General features: G+C 36.8%; 1 pseudogene; it reads left to right on the top strand.

Annotated features, from left to right (window-relative positions):
- Window positions 1-15,317: 15,317 nt before the first annotated feature.
- LOC115279239 lies at window positions 15,318-15,790 on the top strand (annotated as a pseudogene).
- The last annotated feature ends 4,394 nt before the right edge of the window (window positions 15,791-20,184 follow it).

Genomic DNA, 20,184 nt, shown 5'->3' on the forward strand with positions numbered 1-20,184 from the left:
CTTCACGTCTCTGCTAGGTCTCTCAGCCCTTCCAGAAGTAAACAGCATAAAAATCTGTCACTTAACAGCTAGGAACATCCATAACACCAATAATTTACTGACCAAGGGTTAAACACTAACATTTCACATTAAGCTTAAAAGTATTCTATGATTGTTACCTGTGCCAAATCTATTCTTATAGTTAACAGATCTGTATCATTTCATCCTATTAACCATATTTTTTAAGTAAAACCCTATTGTAATTTTCCAAAACACTTTCCAGGCTGGCAGAATGGCCTTTAAAAAAAATTTCCCCTTTGATTTCCTCCAGTGACTATGCCTTGAGGACACAAACCTGGGCCTGGGCGCTGTGAACAGATGAAGTTCCTGGTGCAGGAGAGGTGGGAGGTGTAAGGCATATCTTTTTGGAACATTATATTTATTTAAAATGTATTTTAGAAAAACAACACTAAACAAAGTAGCACCCTTTTCTGTATATAACACCACCAACACCGGGAAGCAGAATTAGAAATTCATATTACTTTTTAAAATATACAAGATAATGACAGCCTTCATGGATTAGGCCTTTAAACCTCACACTTTCTCACCAGCCCCTCCTCCTTCCTCTACTAAGAATTTCCGCTTTGCCTCAGGATGCATTTCAACGCAAAAGTTTGCAAAGAACATCTGTCTTAAAGACACTTTAAGTCAGGTGATCCTGGTCAAGTTATTTCGCTTTTTTACTCTTCAGCTGCCTGCCTCACTTCTTAAATGAGAATATAGTATATATATATATATATATTTTGGAGTTCTAGGGAAGCCCTTTTATTTATTTATTTATTTATTTATTTATTAATAGTTTATTGTCAAATTGGTTTCCATACAACACCCAGTGCTCTTCCCCACAAGTGCCCTCCTCCATCACCACCACCTCTTTCCCCCCCTCCCCCTTCCCCTTCAACTCTCAGTTTGTTTTCAGCATTCAATAGTCTCTCAAGTTTTGCATCCCTCTCTCTCCCCAACTCTCTCTCCTTTTTCCCCTCCCCCAGGTCCTCCATTAGGTTTCTCCTGTTCTTAGACCTATGAGTGCAAACATATGGTATCTGTCCTCCTCTGCCTGACTTATTTCGCTTAGCATGACACCCTCGAGGTCCATCCACTTTCCTACAAACGGCCATATAACTCACAAAATAAGTAAATCACTAAATCATTATTGAAGGGCACGGAGTAAAAAACCACAACTTACCTTCTTGACAGCCCCCTCATGTTCTACCAAGTAATAGAAATTAGAAGAAAGATACAGAGAAAGCCTTTTGGAACCCAATAAGCTGAGAATATCAAAACAAGAACGAAAGGGGAAAAAAGATCATAAATAACACATTGCCAACTTCTCTATGAGGCTTACATGTGTACTCCTATCTTTCCATGAAGCCACTGCTAACTATATATACATGTGAGGATCTAAGTTCTAAAACGACATGTTCATAGACATCATATAAAATCATTTATTCATACTTTTGTATACTTTAAAATGCATGGAGAGTCTACCTATTGGCATGAGGAAATCAGTGGACCGTGTGAGCTTGATCTTGGCCCAGATATTTAGATAAAGAATCACACCAGTGGTTTTAATCTTTTAAGTAGAGACTGACCTAACATCTGGAAGTTTTACGGGGCAGGTATTGGAAGCTGCTGAGTTAAAGAAGGCCTCTAACTATTCGGCACAAAATAAGACTGACACAATAACATTTGGATAAGCCACTTTTTTGTTAATTTTAGAAAACGTATGCTCCCAAGCAATTTAGGGTTTCTGTGTTTGTTGATATTACCTTTTAATGTGACAACCATGACACCATTTTCCAAAACAGATGGATTAATGTCATTTTTTTTTAAATTACTTCACCTAGACAGGTGTTTCCTGTGTATGTTTGACATGAAATTAAACATAGCTCCAGATGTTCTGTTTGTAGCAAAGCCAGTTAATTTTATTAGAACATTTAATCACAGATCAACAGTGTAATAGAAGGGCAGTGTATGTGAAGCAGAGACTTAACAGAACTTCCTAATGAATTGTGAATCAGTTTATATAAGGAAATTTAGAGAAATACAATGCTCCTTATGTGAATCCTGTAAATGTATTGATTTGAGCTTATTTTTCATGTGTTCTAACACTGTTACACGAAGAAGTTTCTCTAGAATGGTGAAGTTTACGGGTGTGTATGCGCGTGTAAATGCACTAATTCTGCAGCTCCTTGGTGTGCGTACAGTCGGTTGCAGTCCAACGTTTGTGGTGTTTTGTAAACACTGCTCCTGAGCCCAGGGTGAACTTGGTATTCCCCCATGTGCCTGGAAGTGCAGTAGAGAGTTGCTGCTACTCACAAGGACCGCCCTGCCTTCCACGCAAGGACTCAAGAGACCGAGGCGCGGAGTTCGGCTCTGCCAGGCTTAAATATCATTATGTGCCTAGTTATTTTCCCTCTAAGATTAGCTATAGATTTCCCATTAATTATAGCATCAGGTTGATTCATCATTAATAAAATAAATCTCAGTGAACTGTCACTGATTTCTTGACTAAAATGAAAACAAATGAAGAAAAACCGGTTCCTGTGCTTGTTACACTTATCAAATGTGTCTCTGCAGCGGCGTGGTCATTCCAGAGTCAGGGCAAAATATTCATAATTTTCTACTTTGAAATATTAGTGTGCCCATATGCACTAATAAAAACTTAAAGCCTTGCTATGATTGATGTTTTTTGTTGGCCCGTCACCTCATTGTATAGAAGTTTGTTTTAATGAGTTTCTCTAATGAATATTTTATATTGCTACTTGGATGAATGGCATATGGTAAATGCAAGGTAAATTACAGCTCTTTAAATAAATATTTTTCATAAATTATTTATTTTGCGATGCCTGTATTGGTAAGATGTCATGTCAGATAAAGATTGGAAAGTATTTACTGTAATACTTATTTGTAACTTGAAGAAGTAAAATTTTTTAATTATTAACAAGCCTGCAATATACCCATGAAGCTTATGGCAAAATTAGCATAAACTCTATCACATTATGAATTTGTATGGACAGTTTCCATGCTAAAATGCAGAAACAAGTGAGTATCTTAACGTTTGTAAGAATTTGTATATTGAGTACTATGCAAATGAGAAAAACTATTTCTCTAAGGATTGAAAAGACAGAACTTGGTAGGAACCAAACACAAAGTAAGATTTAATGTTGAGAATGATTTAATCTTTAAATTATATTTTTAAAAGTATAATATAGTTATTTTAATTGAATAACAACTCATTTTTCATAGCGCTTCTTATTTTCTTTGGGGATAATACATATGTGTGGATGGATTTTTTTTATCTAATAAATATTAATAGCCAGTACTTACCAATGGTCTATATAAATACTATCTCATTAAATTCTCATGATACCCATGAAAATGTGAAAGTATTATCCCTATTTGTACAAATAAGAAAATAGAGAATCACATGGCTAGTCAAAATTTGAACCCAGACTGTATTGCCAAAAAGCTTGTGACTTTCCAGTTATGTTGACAAGACCCCAAAAAGAGTTTCCTAACAAAAAGAGTTTAAATATGGGAAAAGCAAATATCCTCAATTCCTATACCATTTTATTATTAGTAACAGCTAACACTTGGAGTGATTACATTGTTCCTGGTACTAAGTGCCTTGCTTAAGGCAGCTTAGTGAATCGCTATAACAATACTAAGAGATGCACACTTTCATAACCTTCACTATACAGACAATAAAACAGAAGCACAAATTGTTTAGGAAATTGACCAAGTTACTCAGCTCATAGGTACCAAAACTAGACAGACTGAGACCCTGGGCCAAAGTCTGCGCCCTAAGTAGTGAAGACGGCCACATCACACTGGAACACGTTCATGTGTTGCTCCCTCCCTTGAAAGTACGCACCCTAAAGTTACGAGTGTGTCTTACTCACTTGTGTGACACAGAGGCTGCAGCTTTGCTTAGAAAACAGTAGATGCTTCGTGAATATTTGCTGAACTGAACTCACAAGTGTCTACTGTTCACACGTAATCAAGATCGACTCCTTTTCAATGTTTTAAATCTAAAAAGAAGAAAAATAAGTGAGTGTTTACCGCTGTGTGGTGAAACTCAGCCACATTGGGTTATATGTTCACTCACCGCAAACTAAATAAAAATTATAATTATAATATAGTTTTGTATAAAGATGTAACCACTGGGGCGAAAAGAAAAGAGAATTCATAACGACTTGCATTTTGGCTGCCCTCATGCTTCTAGTTTATTTACAGTTTTGTCCCTCTTATTTTTTTACCTAGAATAATGACAGTTTCATGCGGTTCAATCTAACATTCAACCGAATGTCAGCTTTTACACTATACCTGGATTACTAGTTCATAATACGGCACAGCACCATGTTGTGCTAAATTATACAATTTAATCTTTCTTTGGAAATTCAAATAGCATATGAGGATTTTATAGGAGTTTCAGATACCTCTTTACAAAAACATGTGTTATTGAAACTATTGTAAGCAAGCAATTCAACATTTCTAGTTTTGATTTAGACAATGGGAATTTATTGTGCATGTCTTTTAGTACTGATACATAGAATACATCTTTCATGGTTAAAATGTTATCCTTTGCTAGTTAATTCAGAGGGCCAAATGTAAGCTTTGGCAATCAAGAACATCATGTAGTCTGGTAACATATTTTGGAACATATTGATTCCAAAGTATCTAGGTAAACACAAAGAATTCATCCATATGTTGTTGTTGTTGTTTTCTCTCCTCTCTGACAGACGGCGTGTTTGAGAATAAATAAAAACAAATGCCTTAAACCAGAAGAGTCCTTATATTTATATCTCAGTTCTGGCCGAAAATATGAACATAAAAGATTATTTAATTTATGTATATTTAAAGTAAAATACAAGAAAGCCCACAGCAACTTGTAGTTGATTATGAAAAAGATGAGAAAGCAGCAAAGTGGAGGTTACATTTCAGGACCCACTTTTTCTCTTCTTGTTCAATGGAAAGCATGGTAATTGTTTTGTGATGAACTCAAGCTACCGTTCTGATGAATATACCATGTTTGAAGAGCCACATTGAGATAGTTCTTAGAAGACAATTTTGTGAAATATTTCAGCCTTCGTTGCAATATACTATCAGCGGTCTTTGGTTTTTCTTACCGTATTTGTACTTAATATCATCTTTTTATTGCTGTTCCGGTGATCAGATACCAGAAGAACAGATAGATAAATACAATGATTAGGAAGGCAATTGATGTTTACATATTATGTGACCCTTGCTCAAGAGGCAGGACATTTTTAAATGACTCCAGGGTGTTCTAAATTGGTTATTCCTGATAACTGGTTCAAAAGTGTTGGTACCACTATACATAAATAGGTAAGAATGACCCCCAAAAATAGCTGCTGGGAAAAACCAATACAGGGTTATATGCTTATGAGCACAAAAATAAAGGCTTCCAAGAAAGGCAGAGATTAGGAGTCACCAGTGGAGGTCTCTCCCCCTCACATCCTGTCCTTCCTCCCCAGCATCACAATCAGACCCTTTTTTTTTCCTTTTCTCTTTTGGCCACATTTGAGATGTGAAGGGCAAATGCTGGCAGAGGAGACAGAGAACACTGGCAGAGAGGCTAGGACAGTGGCTGGGTTCCATGGGGATGCTGAGCGCTGCCCGCCGGGCGCTGTCCCCATGGCCTCTGCCGTCCTCAGACCCCAGGTCCCCGAAGGGCCGCCTGTAGCATGACTGCTTCCATGTAGGGGTCTGAGTGCATGCAGGACATCATGACAGAGATGGACGCGCACTCTCTAGGACTATAGAAATGGACATGTTAATGCGATATGAAAAAGACCCAAACTTTAGAAGTCAAAAAGTGTGGTTTATCCCATATAGTCACAGACTAGGGATCTAAAAGTAAGTGCTTAAGTGAAAGGACTTAATACCAACTAAAACCAACTTCCTGGGAGTCATCCAGTCTTATAAAAAAAGTATTATTTGTCCAAGTCCTGAAGTAATATCATAGAATTAATTGTGTGTGTGTGTGTGTGTACTTTTTAATTTCTCAGAAAATTTACATGCTATTTTGGCCAAATTCACTGCCCAACAAAAGGTACTCTGTAAGTAGGAATTCCTGATTTAAGACATTTTATCTCTTTCAAAAGCAACCATAGACAAACAAGTGGTAAACCTTAAGGACGGGAAGAGGTGGGAAGGGATGTAAATCAAAGGACTTTGACAATCACTGTCTTCAGACCTTGTAAATTACAGTGCTAACTCTACTGCTGGGAGGAGGAAGCCATATCAAAATCACCTGGGAGCTCTTTGCAAATTACAGGCATGGCATCATTGTCACCGCCTTCCTACACCATTCCTGTGGGAAACTATTATTAATAAAAGGTATTTTTACATCACTCAGGTGTTTGGTGTATTCGTGGGGGTGTGGGCAGGAAAAAGTGGGTTAGGTGTTGAGAAGCCCAAGAAATTATACTGAAATTCCAAACACTGTGATTTGCAGGTTAAGACCACTTTAAAATGAGATTCTAAAGCAGGGTTTCTCAACTGTGGCATTCCTGATACTTTAGACGAATAATTCTTTGTTTGGGGCTGTCCTGTGTGGTGTGGGATATTTCACAGCATCCCAGTCTTCTACCCACTAGATGCCAGTAGCTACTCACCCTTCTTTCCACCCAGCCAATACAATTAAAAAAGAATTCCTTGGTATTGCCAAACTCCCCCCGCCACCTTAGTGTGGATCATGGATCATGCCCATTAAGATCTACTGAGCTGAAAGTATACGAGACATAAAAAGGGGAAGGAATGTTGATTTGAATCAAGAAGTCAAAATCTTAATAAAATATATACGACCACAATTAGAGAGCAAGATAATAATTGGAATATCAGATTCAGGAACGAAGGGTTCTTTCCGCCAGCGGCAACGGATTTCATCAGTACTGGAAAAAAGCAAGCATAGTTGCCTTGGTTCTACTCTAACTTAGAGAGGCAAGTGCTAATTCCAGGACACAAAGGTTGTCTCTCATGAAAAAGAGGAGTGCCCACTTTTCCCTCAAGAATGTGCTCTTTGTCCAGTAAAAAAGAAAAAATTTTCAAATCTTTCTTCCCAACAAGACAGTCATTGTGAAGATGTATATACTGTTTTGTGTGGGAACAGACCCCACACAATACCATATTGAAAACAGTCTTGCCAAAGCAAGACCCTGACTGGGTCATGGAAAGTTTTTGATGTACCTAGTGTTGTAAAGACTGTCCACCACAAAATGCTCTTCCATAGCCAGCATCCTTGGCATCACTTGCCTATGTTTACCATTACAAACTGAGTTGAGTTAGGAAGGATTTATAAAAAAAATACATATGGATACTATAAACCTGAAAAGATGCACAGCTTCACTAAAAATGGATACACCAAAACATAAACAGCATTAAGAACTGAATTTCACCACCTGTAAAATTGCAAAATGCTCTATGACGCTGCAACTAACTCATCATCAATTGTAAAACACAGTTATGATTTTATGTATCATGGAGAAAGCGAAAGTGCCACTGATTTCACTATTACATGTTGTTGATCATAAAACATATTGAAAGTTCAGAATTATTAAAAATTTGGAGAAGTATATCTAAGAATTGATGAAATCTACACATGTAAAATTTATATGGTTAAATATTTCCAAGGGTATAGAAAATAGACATCTTCCTACAATACTTGTGGTATCATAAATTGGTACAGATTTTGGAAAGAAATTTGACAAGGTAATCAAAATAATAAATCCATATACTCTATGACACCAATCTAATTTTCAGAGATGCCTTCTACAAAAAAGAAAACCAATCTTAAAGTTTAAAGATATATCTTCAAACATATTTAATGAAATGCTATGGAAATGGCTTTAAGAACTTAGAAACAACTTAATTGCCTACCAAAAGATGTAGGAATACATACACTTCAGCATAAAATTGTAATTCTAAGCAGCTATTTAAAAAATAAGTTAGCTTCCTATATTCTACTTTGGGAACATGTTAAATATATTATTTAAATTAAATTATAAATATATATTAAATATAAGCAAGGTGCAGAACAAGGATATCACATCATTCCCTTTTTTTCTATAAAAACAATTTCAACTGTTGCCAAAAGACCTTTTTGATTCTATATACTTCTACATTTAAAAATCTATTAATGGGGCTCCCAGCTGGCTCAGTCGGTTGAGCATCTGTCTTCAGCTTCATGCTTTCACAGTCTGTGAATTTGAGCCCCACATCAGGCTTTGGGCTGACACTCAGAGCCTGGAACCTACTTCAGATTATGTGTCTCCCTCTCTCTGCACCTCCCATGATCATGCTTTGTCTCTCAATAATAAATAAATGTTAAAAAAAATTTTAATAAAAATCTATTAACAATTTCATAACAATAAATATAGAATCAAATGCAAGAAGGAAGGCAGAAGAGTGAGTATAGTATGGTACACCCAACTTCATATCTATACACATGTATGCTGCATAGTTGTGCACCCCTCTTGAAGGGACCGAGGAATCTGTAACAGTACTTGGAAAAAGAGGGAAACTAGAAAATAGACAAGGCGTGATTCTTTGTATACATTTTTATAAGTAAATAAAAATTTTAAATAATGCACAGTTTTTCATTTTGTTTTTAAATACATTTCCTTCTCTCATTTGGTTAAGTCTAGTTACATAACCTGAGATGTCTTACTACTACTCTCCCTTCTGGTTGGGTTTACACTGTCAGGTAAGAGCAAGGAGTTCTAAACAACCCAAGCAAAAGCTTGGACTGCACTGTCTGGACTCCAGCACCTGAGTTCAAATCCAACAAACATGTCTCAGCAGTGTGACCTCGGGCTCATGTCAGCCTCTGAGGAGGAAATTCTTAGCCTTGGTGTATGGTCAGGGTTCAATAAGTGTGTTGAATGAAGCCCAAGGGAAATACAAGATTGAGAGAGTGACTACATATCTGAACAACTAGACTTATTTAGGTCTTAGGTTTAGAGTTTAGAACTGAGACAAGATAACTTCGTCTGTATAGACAAGGGGCTCTTAAGGGGCCTTAGAAAGGCCCTGGTGCAGTGGGGCAGGGAGAGGTGGGAGAGGCCATTTATCTTCCAAGAAAGTGTTTTAATTCAAGCTCCTGATTGTGTTGTTTTAAACATTTCAGTTGTATTATTAGCAAGTAAAGACCACTAGAAACTTGCATCTATTCAGCCGCTCCATTAATCTCCCAATACTCCTCCAAGATATGATTTGTTATTGCCATGGAACTATCTATCTATCAGACTGAGGTTCAGAGAAGTTAAGTCACCTGCCAACAATCACATAGCTAGTAAGACAGGACCAAGATTCAAACCTTCATCCACCTGACTCCAAAGCCAGCACTTCTGTACAAAACACTGTGACCTAAGAGCACTAATCCAACGTCAGCATGCCTACCCTGGTTCCCCAATTACAGCTAGATCAAGGTACATTTAGATCACCCAAGACCCACATTAATACAGATTTCAAGCCTCATTTCAAAACTGCTGAATCAATCTTCCTGGGAGAGAGGCCCATAATCACTGTGTACAGCAAGCTGCTCAGGCATAAACCATTAAAATGGCTAAAACTTCCAGACAAATGGTATCTTTTTCTCACGGTGCATACACATTAATGATGTATGCACACAACATTTTTATACACACCTAAGATTATGACTACTATATGTTTTATTTACCTAATCATTTATAGTAATTAGAATCACAGGTATAGAATAAATATACCTGGTTGTAATTTTTAAACTAGAAATATAGAATTTGTACATTCTATACTTTCCAGTGAATAAAACAAATCTGACAATACACTATGTCAGGGAAAGTGGAATTGATATTTTCAAGTGTAAATATGTATATTTTATTTTGCTGCTGTTGGGTGTGCTGTTGGATGCACTGACAACAGACCAGGAAAATACAGAGGTGATTTAACACGGAGCCAGAGCTTGGTCACTTGATTATCTTTATTTCTACCAGGCCTTTAGAAGATAATTAATGGATCATGTAAACAATACTTTTAAAAATAACCCATAGTGCCCTGAAATGCACATGATGTTTGACAAACCCCAAATCCCCCTTGAGAATACCGTTTTCTCTGCTTTGCAAAGCTCTGCGTACTCTCTGAAAAGCTTCACATCCTAGATAGCAACAGCCCCTCAAATCTATAGCTGAGCTTTGTGTGTGTAAAATTGAAAGTATCACTGAAAATTAGATAATTGCATTGAGTGGCCATAAATTGTACATTTAAAAAAAACCCTATTTTTTAAAAGTATTTTGAGGCCAACAGCTCCCTTTAATGCCCCTGGGCAGTATTTTCAGAACTCATTTGTTTGAGGGGTTTTTAATCTGAGGACATTGAAAAGTTACACCCGCTGTGCTGTCGTCAATCACGCCAGGAGGAAAAATAGTGGCATGATTTGTTATCTGTTATTCCCCTTGCTGTGGTGACTGACTCCCAGTGCCAGCTCTGTCCTTAAGGCCATCACTTATAGGGACCACTGTCTGTCAAAACCACAGCCAACTTTAAGGGCTGCCTTTGTTGGAGCAGACAAATGAGTATGACCTTTAACAATAAAATAGGCACCTACTGAGAAAGATGAAACAGCAGCTGAAATTAAGAACACCATATAGCCATTTCAAACACTTGAGAAAAGTTAGGAGTTGAACTAAAACTTAATTATAAGAGTAAATGTGGCTAGACATTGTCAATAATGAAACAGACATGGTCAGAAGTATCGATTTGCCGCCTGAACTAAAACTTCACCCAGGAATCATCCTACCTTTCATTAATAATGAATAGTATTGATGGGGTTTATTTAAAAGTCGGGGGAGGGATTAAATTATGATAGCTAAAGGTTTATCAGGTGGCTGTATTTTTCTGGACACAGAGATAGACAATGTGTTTATGAATATTCTAGAAGGGCAAAGGGGGAAAAATAAGAACACGCTAAACCTTTGATTTACAGTAATAGCTACTTCAAACGATCTGCAGCAAAGTGCCTCCGCCTGGATGGGTATTGGTTGTGAACCGACCATTGATATTTTGTAGTGTTTCAAAGCTTAGTGTAGGCATTCCAGGCATTGCATTGTAAAGACCACAGCACAGTTTGTGGTTTTGAAAGGCTCTTGTAACCCGACCTGGCAAGTGGTCAGTGGAGACTACATTTTACAGAGAACACAAATCAATCTTATTGAGCACTTTTCAAGTAATATAATATTCTGCCTGTGACAATAATGAAATTAGTCTATAGATTTTGTTTAAATATTGAAATGCCATTTGAATATTTAATGAAACACAGTACTTTATAAATATGCATATTTGTGTGGTTTTTACAAAAATTATGTTATTGATTTTTATAGAGACATCATTATGAATAATATCAAAAACACCCTTTATTCAAAATTCCTCATATTTCTTAATCCAGCAATACTCGTTTGAGATAGTTAAAAAGCTAAAGGCTTTCCTGTCTATAGTTCTATCACCTCTTCTTTGATGGATATTTGAGTTACTCACTGGTATTTTCAGTTCTCGTCCTTCAGTTTAGTGATCTTTTAACTTCCCTGTCCACTGATAGTCTTTGGCCAATGAAACATGAGTGGAAGTAATGTGCCTTTTTCAGATGAATGCATTTATTTACACTGGTGAGATTTCAGGCTGTCCCTTCTTTTTCCATGAAAAAAAATGAAGGCAAAAAACTTGTACTGAGATGTTGGGGAATTTAGATCACTACAAATGGTAGTCAGGTGCCTATAAGAGCTCCATGACTCCTGTGAAAGAAAAGTATTTAATATCTGTTCAAATTCATTAAGACCTTGGAGTTGTTTGTTACCACAGCTTTGTCTAACTTATCCTAACTAGTATATTCTAAGTGGGTTTTTTTAATTTTCAAACTATCAAACACAATACTGCCATGACTTCTTTGGTATGATCTATTTATGTATAGATGTATATGCACGTATGCTTTTTTTTTTTTAGCATGGAATATTTGGGATCCTGTGTTTGACGTTTTTATTTTCTCTGACAGTCTGGTTCCTAGTACCACTTATATGTGAACATTATGACTTTACTTGAGTTGGTTTGCCTCATAACTCTTCTAGCCCAAAATAAAATCACAATCTCTGTCACAAAGAAAGGATCTAAGGTCTGGGTTCTAATTCTAGAATTGCCTGCACCTGTAATAAGTCCAGGGTTCACAATATCACCTCTAGCACAGAAGTGTACATCCTCAAAAGTACACAGAATTTTTTATAATCAAAAGACTGCACCAATGTAAAGGCCCAAGTTTTTAATAGGTTTGGAGTTTCAATTGTAACCTCACTCTGAAGTGGTTCTCCTTTCAGCGTAGGGTTAAAAAGCTTTGACAAAGCACCGCAGGGAACATTGGATTGCCCTCACCTGCATTGTACCTAGCTTGGGATGGATAAATACAGTCACATTCTCTAATGTTCCCGACTGCCTCTAGGAACACTAAATTTTAAGAGAGAAAAACATGAATCCTGTATTTCAAGAGACGTAGAACTAAGCCATTGTTAACTCCCCTTAAAAAGGACATTCAGTGGCCAGTTCAGTTTGCCCCTGAGACACCTAAAGCTGCATTAAGTACTTGTGAAAGTGAAAATCCACTGGGAACCCAATTCCAGTGTTTAAACCTCAGCATGAATAGTAGAATTCCTAGCAGGGTGCACTTTTACATGTGGTTATAAGCAGATTCAACACTTACTGTATACAGTCATGGTCCACTATTTCTACTAACCGATAGCTAACCATAGCCTTCCACATGAACAATCAAAATGTCAAACATTATATAACCTCAGTAAAATTCAAGGAAAAAAAGCTGACGTGCATCTGAAAATCAAGGGTCTGTGCACTATATGTCACTTCGACAATGTCTGAATGATAAAATATACTAGATTTAAGCATTTAAAATTTGTACGTTCTGTCTTCCTACCAAATATGGCATGATATGAATTCACCAAATTCATTTTTTAATATATTGATATTTGCTTTTGCTTAGATCATTTATTGCTATCAAATATCTCCCTCAGATTGGCATTTTATAAATGTTACAGATAACCACTTGGTAGCATAGAATAGTTCAGAATTTGCTCTGAACATGTTAAATTAGTGAACATATTCTTTTATTGTATTTTGTTTTATTTTAATTTTTTTAATGTTTATTTATTTTTGAGAGAGAGAGTGCAAGAGGTGGGAGGAGCAGAGAGAGGCAGACAGAATCCAAAGCCCAGGCTCCAGGCTCTGAGCTCTCCACACAGAGCCCGAGGCGGAGCTCAAACTCAGGAACCATGAGATCATGACCTGAGCCAATGTCAGACGCTTAACAAACTGAGCCACCAAGCACGCCGATTTTATTTTATCTTATTTTTGAATATATAACTTCAAACTAATATTATAGATACATGTTTTTTAAGAACACATGTCTAAAGGTGACTAATTTTCAAAGATTTGAGTTACTTTGCATGAAAAGTAAAGAATCAAGCTTCCTCTTGAGTGTTACACTTACTCTCTATTTTTTCAGCTTGTATTTACACACCCTAACAATGATTTTACTAGAAACCACTGAGACGTCTGCATTTCATTCCATATTGCTTAGCAAATGTGATGTTATACTGCTTTAAAGTCAGTTTTAAACATAGCATCTTGATTGCTATTTGACAGTAATAGGTCAAGCATGAGATATTTTAGATCCTATTAAAATTTTTCAGGTCAAACAAAGGTGACAGAAAAATAACCATTACAGGATCTTTATTGTATATGATAGGACCACAAATAAACTTTGCATCCTTAGTCCCAGTGTGTCCAGACTTGACTGAAAGCGAAAGGGTGAGCTTTTCTATTGATTTTCACATGTAAGCTAAGAGGCAAAATAACCCCAGCTCATTAAAGGTGCCAGTGTGGTGGATGATTTGGCGCCTTTTATCTTCTGAAAATAAAATCAGCTAAACCTGAGACATATGGTAGGGCTGTTAATGGAGGAACAGCACAACTAGAAGTGTACATTCTGTGGACCCCGGCTTCTAAGGTATTTATGGTCCTGCCCATTTCTTCTTACACTTCAATGTGTCCAGTCTGCAGAAGGGAGATTTACTCTTGATCAGTAGCTTTAATACATTGTTTTTTGTTTCTAATAGCTGTACCACATCCAAAGGTTGGCAAGGATTCTTAAATGTTATTTGTGAAAAAGCACATCTTTTTTGAAAAAAGGGATCTTCTATAAGATCTTTAAAGTTCTACAAGAACTTTATGAATGGGAATATTTTAAGACCTACACATGATAGATGAATGCTACATCCAGCGCTTTAGGAGACTAGGTTGTAGTTTTAATTTTTTTTTTATTTACTATCCAAAACCAACCAAACAAAATCCCTTTGTTCATATACAAGTAATTGACTAGGACCATTTTCCCACAAATGTCATATTCAAGGAGTGCTTCCTCATTCCTAAAGGGTTCCTACATTTTTCTTTCCTTTTTTGTAAGGTCATTTATCTCTGTCTCCATTCCATAGAAACTTATGTTACAAATTATACTTTTTGTATCACACACTTCAAAGAAAGAAGATGACCCAGAAGCAGTTGGGGAAATATTCCTTGAAATCATATTTAAGTTAAAGAATATGAGATCATTGAGTAAACTAAAAGCTCCCAGCACAAATTGAATTTTTAAAGAGATTTCAAAAGGAAAATTCTCATTTAGGTTTCTGAGTCACAGATTGCCCTCATTAAAAAACAAAATATATTTTTAATGTTTAACTCCAAGATACCTGGAAAAAAAGGATTTCCATAATAATTATTTTATTTTTTCAATTTAAAGGAACTTCCTTAAGAAGTATTTACATTAGTAACCTTGTATTTCACATTCCCATGTCTCTTTCTTAGCATCTACCTTTCCAGTATCTTTCTCTCATTGTCCAATCCCTATCCTACTCCCAAATCAGTGCCCCAATATCTCTCTACACTAAGGAGGTGGTTTCTGTAAAAGTGGCCGTGAATAAGTTTGTTAAAAGGTGTGGATGATCCTAATTCAGAAAAATAAGTAGAACTATAGAAATGCAAATAAGAAAGACATTTCAAAGAAATATATAGTGAAGGGACTTTATAGAGTCTTGCAGACAAATAACAACAATGCAAAAATACTATTATTTCTATGGTAAGTGCCACCTTTCTCCTTTTACTTCTTAACTTCTCAAAATCATAACCCAATCCTCATTTTCATAAATGCTAACTAGAGCCCTTTCATGAAGATGGTGCCAAAGGTGAAGAAGGAAGCCTCAGGCCCTGCCAAAACCAAAGCCAACGCAGAGACTTTGAAGGGCAAAAAGCAGTGCAGAAAGGCATTTGCAGTCAGAAAAACAGATCCTTGTGTCACCTACCTTCCTGAAGCCCAAGACATTGCATCTCTGAAGGCAGCCCAAATACTGTATCCTGGAAAGAGCACCCCCAAAGGAAGTAAGCTTGACCAGTATGGCATCGTCAAGTTCCCCCTGGCTACTGAATCAGCCATGAAGAAAATAGAAAACAACAACACACTTGTGTTGACTGTAGATGTCAAAGCCAACAAGCTCCAGATCAAACAGGCTATGAAGAAGCTCTATGACATTGACGTGGTCAAGGTCAACACCCTGATCAAGCCTGTGATGGAGAGAGGAAGGAATATGTTCGACTGGCTCCTGACTACAATGCTTTGGATATTGCCAACAAAATTGGGATCATCTAAGCTGAGTCCAACTGGCTAAATCTAAATATAAATTTTTTTCACCACACACACACACACACACACACACACACACACACACACACACAGAGAAAAGCTAACTGGAGATATTTTTGTGCATAACCTAAACACAATTCTGTGAGGAACCTTCTCTGAAGCCTCATGACATAACCCTTGGATGTGACTTTCATGTGTGGGACACAGAAACAAAATCCAGGTACTTCTGTGCCGGGAAGACTTACCTGATTAAACATTGAGACCTAATGTAGAGACTTGCTGTCCCTTTTAGCACAGTAATCATGGTTAAGAAGTTACCTTCTGGTGCTTATGAAATGGATGATTTTTAAATATTTTAAGTTTTAAAACTCTGATTCTAGTCAACAACTAATGCTTAAAGAATCAAGGAAACCTTCAAGATCATCTTTAACATATCACTGAAATTGAAGAAATAGACCTGAAGATCTAATGGGACCATCATTTTGAGTTTAAGGTAATGCATAGCCAAGGCTTTCTCCCCACCAGAGTGAATTGATCAGACAATTAGACAACTGACATAAAATTATTTTTAAAATCTAGACACATTATTTTATGTGCTGTGAAACTACTGAAAAAGATAGAAATCACAATTGACTCTTTTAATGAAAGTAAAACCCAGAAAATATTGACACGATAACTACTTATTTTAGCAAAAATCTTAAAGAAGTATCAAAAGTCTTTTATCCAATTCTTTCCTGTCTAGATCCTGTCTTCTAGGTAGAACTGATACCGAATAATACCAACCCCTTCCTTTTGTGCATCATTGTCAAGTTCTAAATCTTAAATTGGACCCTATACTTGGTTAAAAAGAAAAAAATGAAGTATTCTAAGATTAGCATAAATGATACATACAAAATGACAACAAGAAGCCATGAACCACCTGCTTCATATTGAGACCACAACCTCAAAGTATTGCACATGCTTCCTTGTTTCAAAACAGCAAGGATTTTTGTTTGAACTTTGGAAAAAGAACAGAACCTTTTCATCCCTGGATTGGCTTTAGAATCCCATCATAATTAAATATGTGTTATATACTTTCCACTGGGAATTTGTTAATGACTTATGTCTGGCATAAATATGGAAGAAAGATCTTGTCACTATTGTTGGCCAAGCCCTTTAAACAAGCTACAAATTTGCATGAAGGGAAAACATTCATTGTGCAATTATTTCATTTTAGTCCATTAAATGAACATTGCTCCTTTCCAAAAAAGATTTGAATCAGTACCTATAGAAGAACAATTTTTAATCATGTGGGTGAGAGAGAGTGGGTAATAAGACTCCATTGAAAAACGGATCAAATACACACTGACACACAGTATCTAGAATTTTTTCTAATTTTCATTTTCTGAAACTCATCCATGAAATACATTTAGTGATAAAAAGTATTTATTTTTTATTTTTCAATTTTTTTAAGTTTATTTATTTTGAAAGGGAGAAGATGAGCAGGGGAGGGGCAGAGAGAGAAGAGAGAGAGAATCTCAAGCAGTGAATAGTCCAAGAAGTGGTTCAAAGCCATGAACTGGAAGATCATGACCTGAGATGAAACCAAGAATCAGAGGCTTAACTGACCAAGTCACCCAGGCATCCCACAAAAAGTATTTTTTAAATCTATCTCCAGCATTAATTGATATATATATGTAATCTTATAAGTAAGTAAATGAAATAATGAAATTAAAATGTTTACACTGAGTTTGACTTATAGGACTCAATTAAGAATAACACACTATTATCATTACCATACTATTTTTCTTTAAGGATAGAAGGAAATCATTGCCCGTCAAATGCAGAACGTTTACTCAAACAGCTGAAAACAAAAGCATATTCATTACCAGAAGTAAACATGGTATTGTTTTTTAACCGACTACTTATAATGAGAAATAATAAATTAATAATAATAATGATACTGAGTTCATCCTCACAACAAGCTTATGAGGAATCTAATACAAATATACCCATTATAAGATTAATGAACTAAACCGTAGCTCATTCCCAAAGGTCCACTGATCATATACTGGAGAACTATATTAAAATATGTACAAATTCAAATCATCTTTACTCAAAATATCCTTAGCTGTTCTACCAGAGCTCTGAAACTATCACCATTTATTAGATATAATGACTCAAACCATGGAGTTAATCCTTACTTGCAGCCCCCACCTTACTTACGCCCCCACCTAGAAAGACAGTGTTAAAAGTTTTTGTAGAGCAAGAACTTGGAGTCAAAATGACACCAGTTTGAACCTAGTCTCTGAGGCTTATAATCTCTGGGAGCAGAGGAAGGCTGTTTAACTCCTCAGAGATCCTGATTTCCACTTACAAAATGGGTACAAGGACACCTACGTCATAGACTTTAACTTTAAGATGAAAATTGATAAAACGTGCAAAACTCCTAACCTTGGAGCACAGGAGATGCTCCATAAAAGGGAACTTTATTACTATTAATCAACTCTCCACAATGTCGGAGACCTGCTCCTTTGTCTTTCTTGACATCGCTACCTGCTGCTTTCATCCTAATGGGTTGTTATAGTAATTCAGAGATTATGTTGAACCTGGAGTTTTGAGGGATCTGATTCCCTTTTCACTGACCACGTCCTCTGGTACAGGGTTGCTTTAACAGGCTAGGATTCTTTTACTCCCCACCCAACACTGTGTCCAACATTGTGTCCAACATTGCAGCCCTGTTGGCCTCTACTACGGCCACCAGATCACTCACTAGGACTGAGCCAGACTGCTCTTCAGTCACACTCCCTTCAACAAGATAATGCTGGGTGAAAAGTGGTAGGGGACTGAGTGGGAAAGTGAATCCCAGGAGAAAGAAAAGACCCTAAAGGAGCCCAATCCTTTGCAAGGACCATTTTTCTGTTCTCTGTCCCCTGTGACATAGTTGTCCCGGATAAACCAAGAGCACTCATGGCTGCCTTCATGCTGTCCCTGTGCAGGTAAAGAAGTCGGGTTCCCTGTGTGATAAAACTTGGCTATGGTTTCATTTCCATTCTGGACTTCTTTATTGTCATTAATCAATTTATTCAGATTGCTATTTATTTATGAGTTCATTCACACAAATATTGAGCACCTTCCCAGGGCCAGAGGTCAAGGACATGGTCTGAGGGGGCTCATTATGTAAGTGGATACACAGGCATCTAAATAATTAACATAACCAGTGGGACAGTGCAAGAACAAAGTGTAGAAGTAAAAATGAGAAGAAATATTGAACTGGAAGCTTGGGGCGAAGATTCTGAAAAATACCCACTAAGGAGTTGGAAACTTTTGAGCTGAGTCTTCAAGATTAACCCTGTGTTCTGAAAGCTTCCTGACCTCTGAAAGCAGGCAACCTCCCGTGTGCTCAGCTAGCCTGTAACATGCCAAGATAGAAGTGTCTCCTCAGTGAACAAATGAATGAATAAAGGAAGTGGGTTTCAATCTAATTGGGGAAGGCAGTGTGAATTTTTATTTTGCCCTCTGAGCAAACCAAGTAGGAATGCATGTTTGGGGTAGATGATGGAGATCATGGGAAATCTTCCCCCTCCTGAAATGCTCCAATTTCAGCAGCTCTCTAACAATTAATATTAACAAAATGAATTATTTTTTTTTCTTTAGCACACAAACAATGGACTCAGTGTTCTGAATATATTAGTAACTACAGGATAGGCATTTGTCACTTCATCTGAGGTGTAGTTTAAAAATTGTAGTTTGGGGAGCCTGGGTGACTCAATCACTTTAAGCATTTGACTCTTGGTTTTGTCTCATGTTGCAATTGAGCCCCTCGTTGGGCTCTCTGCTGAGCATGGAGCCTACTTAAGGTTCTCTCTCTCCCTCTCCCTCTGCCTCTCTCTCTCTCTCTCTCTCTCTCTCACAAAAATAATTAAAAATAAATTTCAGTTCGGTGACATGCTCCAGTCACAGTAAGTGTGAGAGCAGGGATTGATTAACACAGAGTCCAAATGGCTGTCCCTTGTGCAGCCAGGAAGGAATTTCCCCATTCTTCTTGTTGTTGGAGATGAAATGTGCATTTCCCCTCCACAAATGTGGGAGAAAAAGGCAATGCCACTGAATTTCAATAAATGTGTATTGTCTCAGGCAGAAAAAAATCCTCATCTAAATTAAAAGCACAAATATGATGTTATGTTTCACCAAGATGTTTAGATCTGCCCCCACCAAGATAAAATTGTGACTGTCATTTAGTGCCTTTCACAAAATGTTTTTTGTTCAATAACAAATAAGTAAGAAATGGAAATCAGTGCTGACTTCTTACCATACACATGATGCCTTTGTCTGCAAATTTCATGCCTGGAAAATAGTGAAACAGGAGTCCCTTCATAAAGGCAATCTAGCAACTATGACTCCATCCATAGATCCATCAA

Source organism: Suricata suricatta, chromosome 15 (genome assembly GCF_006229205.1).
Source record: "Suricata suricatta isolate VVHF042 chromosome 15, meerkat_22Aug2017_6uvM2_HiC, whole genome shotgun sequence".
In the NCBI taxonomy this organism is placed as follows: domain Eukaryota; kingdom Metazoa; phylum Chordata; class Mammalia; order Carnivora; family Herpestidae; genus Suricata; species Suricata suricatta.